Genomic DNA, 6,644 nt, shown 5'->3' with positions numbered 1-6,644 from the left:
GTTCAGCGTTTTAATCTCGCTGCTAGTTGAACTGCGAGCAAATGCTAGGAGAGAGAAGTATCCATAAGTAGTGTTAACTTTTTTCTTGATTTTCAACACTTTTTGGCCAATCTAGCAGTTCAATCTAGCCCATAGGGGTTAGCCTTAGTATCCCAAATCTGGCTTACATTATTTTTGAATATTGCACTATGCTAGATTAATTAAGGATGATCAATCGGAAATGGAATCGTAAATTCAAGTAACCTATGCCTAAGAAGCCATTAACACATCAATAATTCATTCTCTACCCAAAAATGGGAAGTTCTTACACATTAAACGAAAACAGAAGAAGGAAGGAATCCTAGGCTAAGAACGAATACAGTCCACACATCTATCCTTCTAGCATTGGTTGGACGACACTAGCCCACAACCAATAAGAGACAGTTATTAAGGCACCCAGTAAACAGATAGGGGCAACCCACACAAGCAAGTTATAAATAAGCACATTACAAATACCCCCCCCCCCCCATCAGCAAATCCTTGTCCACAAGGATTGAAATTTGAAAAATGATGAGCAATGTGCTTGGTAACTTCCCAGGTAGCATCAGCTGCAGGAGCATTAGTCCATATGATCAGTAGCTGAGGTACAGAGACACCACCCCTGATGACAATTCTTGAATCCAGAGCAGCAGCAGGAATTAAGGGTGCACAAGAACCGAGCCGGACCGACGGACCGAACCGGAACCGGTGGAACCGTACCTGGTTTTGGACCGAACCGAGGTACAAGGTACAGGTACCGGTCCAAAAAATAGGAACCGAGGCTGAGGAGGTACAGGTACACGGTCCTGTCTAAGTCCCGTACCGTCCGGACCGAAAGTACCGACGATTTCTAGCCATTAGATTTAGGGGTAGTAAACTAATAATAGTCGTTAGATTAGGGGATATATATAGAACCCTAACGCTAGGAGATCAACAGATGTTCGGGAGATCAACAGATGGGTTTCTAGCCATTGCTGCATGTTAGATACACCAAAGATTGAGATCAATATTTTGAGTTCTACCGAGTACTGGGAGATCAACAGATGTTCGGGATCTTTTGCTCTTTATTGTTGCAGGCTGAATTAAGTTCGGAGGAGGTGCAGTTGGAACAAAGGGATTGATCTCCCATGGTGAAACTCCATCTGGTCTTTGAATGGGAGTTGTCTCATCCCATTGAACCTGAATTTGAGAACAAACCGCTTGCTTAGCTAATTCAAATAGGTACCGAAATCATTTTCTTCAATTGGTAAAGTTTCATATTTATAATTATTTAGTATTTGTATCCTTCATTCACAGAACAAGTCCTGCAGACAAAATAAATGACATTACATCCACGAAAGCAAGATGCATCCTCCTCTTTCCACTTACAAGATGTTGAAGCTGTGATGTGCTCTTATTTGCAAGAAAATGTTTCAGAATCAATTTACGAATGTGAGAAGCTTTGTATTTGCATTTGCATCTTGTCGACTTTCTAGATCCGCATGAAAGTCTCAATTTGAGACAGACTGCTTGTAAATCTACATGTGTACCTGTATATTGAGTAAATATTCTCAAACAAGGCATTCTTCTGTAACCTTACTGTTCTATGACTAATATTGTCATGAGAGCTTTGGTTTTCCTCAAATTTACAGTGACAAAGTGTCGTTGAAATAATTCTTGACTGCGGGCTTAATTGAATTATTGGCTTTCTGTTATGTTTTTCCAATCTATGAAAATTTTCCAAATTTAGTACCCGAGATTAGACACTTTTCATATTTCGTTTTACAGAGTTTTCATATTCATAGGAACCGATCGGTACCGGAGCCGTACCGGAATCGAACGTGTACCGAATGGTACCGGAACCGAGGTACACGGTACCGGTAACGGTCCAAAATCTTGGAACCGACCCTAGGGAGGTACAGGTACTCGGCCTCGGCAAGAACCGAGCCGAACCGTACCGTGTGCACCCTTAGCAGGAATTACTAAAATCTGACCATCTTTATCCGGTACTGGCATAGCTGAGGTACAGAGACACCACCCCTAATGACAGTTCTTGATGACAGTTCTTAGAGAGGGAGTAATGGAAGTACCAACCTGCTTTTTGAGTTGTGAGACATGGAAAATAGGGCGAATCCTAGCCTCTGGAGGTAAGTCCAATTTGTAGGAAACAACTCCTATCTTATGTAGAATAGTGAATGGGCCATAAAACTTAGCTGCCAACAGCTCCTATCTTATGTAGGGTTGTATCCTCAAGTAGACCTTGTCACCCACCTAAAACACCCTTTCAGTCCTCTTTTGATCAGCACAAAATTTCATTCTTTCTTGGGCTTGTTGAAGGTTGTCCTTTAAGAGAGAAAGCATTGCATCACTCTGTTTCATGTAAGCAGCAACCTCAGTGACTGAAGTAATATTAGCATATGGAAAGGCAAAGTGAGGAGGAATGTAGCCATATAGAGCTTGAAAGGGGCTCATCTTTAAGCCTTTGTAATAATTGTTGTTGTACCACCATTCTGCTAAAGGGAGCCACAGATACCATTTCTTGGGATGGTGACTGCACATACATCTTAGGTAGTTTTCCAGACAAGCATTGACTCTCTCAGTCTTCCCATCAGTTTGTGGGTGGTAGGCAGTGCTGAGTTGCATCTGAGTTCCTAGAGCTTTGAACAGGTCTTGCCAAAAATGACTTGTGAAAATCTTGTCTCTGTCAGAAGTAATTGATGCAGAAAGACCATGGAGCTTGAATACAGTGGCAATGAACTCTCTGGCAACATAGGAAGCTGTGTAAGGATGATGAAGGCCCATGAAATGTATGTATTTGGTAAGTCTGTCTACCACCACCAGAATAACAAACTTTCTCTCACTCATTGGAAGCCCTTCAATGAAGACCATGGATATGTGCTTCCATGGATGATCAGGAATTGGAAAGGGCGTAAACCAGGTGTAAATTGATGTTCTACTTTGTTTCTTTGGAAGACATCACAGTGGGCAACATATTATAAGATATCCTTCTTCATTGCCGGCCAAAAGAAGCAAGCTTTAGATCTGTTGTATGTTTCTTTCATGCCAGAGTGGCCACCAACAATAGAGGAGTGAAGAGACTCCAGAATGTGAGTTCTAGTACTAGCATAGGTGCCCACATATAATCTACCCTTGTATCTCAATAACCAATCACTGTATGAGTACTTGGTAGGTGCATCTGGTGTTAGGGAGAGTAGTGTAATGAGATGCTTTACCTTGGGATCTTCAGCATAACTAGCAATAATGTCTTGAGCCCATGTAGGATGTGAGTAAGTAATGGAGTGAGAATGTGCAGGGCCATGAGGTCTTCTAGACAAGGCATCTGCAACCTTGTTGTCTGAGCCTTTCATGTAGATGATTGTATAGTCAAAACCAAGAAGTTTCATGAGCCACTTCTGTTGTAAAACAGTAGAGATATTCTGCTCTAAGAAGTAATGTATACTCTTATGATCAGTTTTAATAAGAAACTTTTGACTTTGTAAGTATTGTTCCCACCTGGTGACAGCTTGCACAATTACCAAAAGATCTTTCTCATAGGTAGACAAAGCAGCAGCTCTTGGTACCAAAGGTTTGTTGTAGAAAGAAATGGCTCTATTCTCCTGCATCAGCACAGCTCCAATGCCTGAGTCACAAGCATATGTTTTTATGGTAAATTGTTTGTTGAAATCAGGCAATGCCATTACAAGAGTTGTTGTCATGGCTCTCTTCAGAGCATTGAATGCAGTAGTGGCAGCAGGTGACCACAGGAATGCATCCTTCTTTAATAACCCAGTCAATGGCCTGCTGATGAGACCATAATTCTTGACAAACTTCCTATAGTACCCTGTGAGGCCTAAAAATCCTCTCAGTGCTTTAATGGTTGTAGGAAGAGGCCAATCCACCATAGCTGAGATTTTAGCAGGATCATCCATAACCCCAGTACCTTTCATAATATGGCCCAAGTATTCTATGTTTTGTTGACCAAAAGAACATTTTGAAAAATTGGCAGACAAGTTGTTTTTTCTAAGAATATCTAAGGTAGTTTGCAAGTGAAGCAAGTGACTCTCTAGGGTAGGGTTATAGATCAAAATGTCATCAAAGAAGACAAGGATGAATTTCTTTAGGTGGTCTTGAAAAATAGTATTCATGAGAGCCTGGAAGGTGGCAGGAACATTGGTGAGGCCAAAAGGCATGACTTGAAATTCAAAGTGACCATGATGGGTTCTGAAGGCTGTCTTATGAATGTCAGATGGATGTACCCTGATTTGGTGGTACCCTGATTTCAAATCAATCTTAGTGAAGAACTTGGAATCCTGTAATTCATCTAGAAGCTCATCAATGATGGGAATAGGAAATTTATCCTTGATTTTTAGGCTATTTAACTTTCTATAGTCAACATAAAATCTCCAGGAGTTGTCCTTTTTCTTGACAAGCAAAATTGGAGAAGCAAAGGGATTGTTGCTGGGTTGTATGATTCCATCTTGGAGCATTTCTTCAACCAAATTCTTAACAACAGTTTTCTGTAAGTAAGGGAATTTGTAGGGTCTGAGATTAACTGGTTATGAGTTTAGTTTGAGAGGTATTTTATGGTTTAATGCTCTGGGAGGAGGTAGCTTGGTTGGTTCACAAAAAACATCATGGTATTGGTTTAGTAAAGAAGATATTTGAGGTGGTATGGTGGAGGCGGTGGGTGAAGTAGAAATGGAAAATAGCTGACCTACCAACCCATGAGTCTTCCTCTGGAAAAATTTATTTACTGCTGAGCCACTCATCTTGATGATTGAAGGCTTGTGGTGTACTCCAGTGAGAGTAATCTTTTTGCCTTTGTACCTAAAGTAATGCACAGTTTAGACAAGTTGAAAAGTACATCTCCCAAATTTCTCAGCCAATCATCTCCTAAGACAATGTCATAACCCCCCAAAGGAAGTAACCTCAAATCACCACAAAACTTGTGCCCTTGTATTGACCAATTTAGCTGAGAGTAGATGCTAGAGCTGATAGTTTTTTCACCATTTTCCATAGTAACTAATAAACTTGCAGTTTGTTCAACCTGGCAGTTGAGCTCTTTGGCCAGAGCACTGTCTATGAAACTATTTATACTCCCAGTATCAATAAGGATGGAGATTTTTTCTTATTAAGTGACCCTGGTATGCAAATTGTATCAGCAGATAGAGTACCAGTTAAGGAATGCAAAGAAATTTCCATGTCACTTTCCACAGCAGGTGCTTCTTCTGTGTCCAATTGTAACTCCTCTTCTGGCTCAGGAGTGTCAGTAGTTTCCTCACCAATTAAAACACACAGATATTGCTTCTTGCAGATAGGACCTCTTATGTAGAAGTCATCACAGTTAAAACATAGGCCCTTATCTTTTTTGGCTTGCACTTGTTCAGGTGTAAGTCTTTTAAGAGGAATGGGAGCATTTGTTTTAGGGAGTGGTTGTGGATTAAGTTAAGTAGATGGAACCACACTAGGCTTGGGATTGAATGTAGTGGTGGTACTTGGTTTGAAGGTAGAAAATTTTGGGGTGAAGGGTTTTTGTGGTGGCTTAGTATCCTTCTGCTGGAGGTTGAGAGTTTGTTCTTGCATTCTAGCAAGTGCAAAGGCATGTAACAAGGTTTTAGGGTCAAACATTGGTACTGAGCTTTTTAGTTCTTCTTTCAGACCACCAATAAAGCTAGCAATGAAGTAAGACTCGGGAAAATTGGGATGAACACTCAACAATAAGGCTTTCAAATACTCAAATTCCTCAAAGTAAGCTTATACTGTAGTGAGTTGAGTCAGTTTATTGAACAAGACCACAATATTATCATTGGCAGGGTTTTCAAAACGAGCACACACATTATCACAGAAATTTTTTCAAGAAATATGCGGCTTGTTGAGGCAGAAGTTATCATACCATTTATAAGCTTTGCCATCAAGATGGATTGCCGCCATCCGAGTTTTGGTGTTATCCGGAAGGTCGTGCATCTGAAAGTAATATTCACATTTTTGTAACCAGCTCTTTGGATTATCGCCGTCAAAACGAGGGAAATCAACCTTTGGCAAACGTTGTGGTGGTGGAAGAGCTCAGCCTCCTGAATACATACGAAACTGAGATTCACCTTCATGGTTACCTCCTGAATGAGATCCATTAGTCTCAGTGTCATTTCTATTATTCAGATCTCGATGTGAAAAAAAATCTCCAAATTGAGCTTGAAACCCCTTTTCTATTTCGGACTTGAGAGATTGTAAATCATCTTTAGTAGCCGTAGATTTAATTTGTAAGGCAGTGTTGTTTACCTTCGTATGTAACGCATCGAGCTCCACCTGCTGTCTGGTGTTAGTATCATGTAAATATTTGCAAGAAGATACCACCATGATTAGGAATGAAACAAACGGCTCTAGATACCAATTGTACTATGCTAGATTAATTAAGGATGATCAATCAGAAATGGAATCGGAAATTCAAGTAACCTCTGCCCAAGCAGCCATTAACACATCAATAATTCATTCTCTACCCAAAAATAGGAAGTTCTTATACATTAAATGAAAACAGAAGAAGGAAGGAATCCTAGGCTAAGAACGAATACAGTCCACACATCTGTCCTTCTAGCATTGGTTGGCCGACACTAGCCCACAACCAATAAGAGACAGTTATTAAGGCACCCAGT

Source organism: Papaver somniferum, chromosome 10, assembly GCF_003573695.1.
Source record: "Papaver somniferum cultivar HN1 chromosome 10, ASM357369v1, whole genome shotgun sequence".
Classification (NCBI taxonomy): Eukaryota; Viridiplantae; Streptophyta; class Magnoliopsida; order Ranunculales; family Papaveraceae; genus Papaver; species Papaver somniferum.
This window is presented reverse-complemented; position numbering follows the sequence as displayed.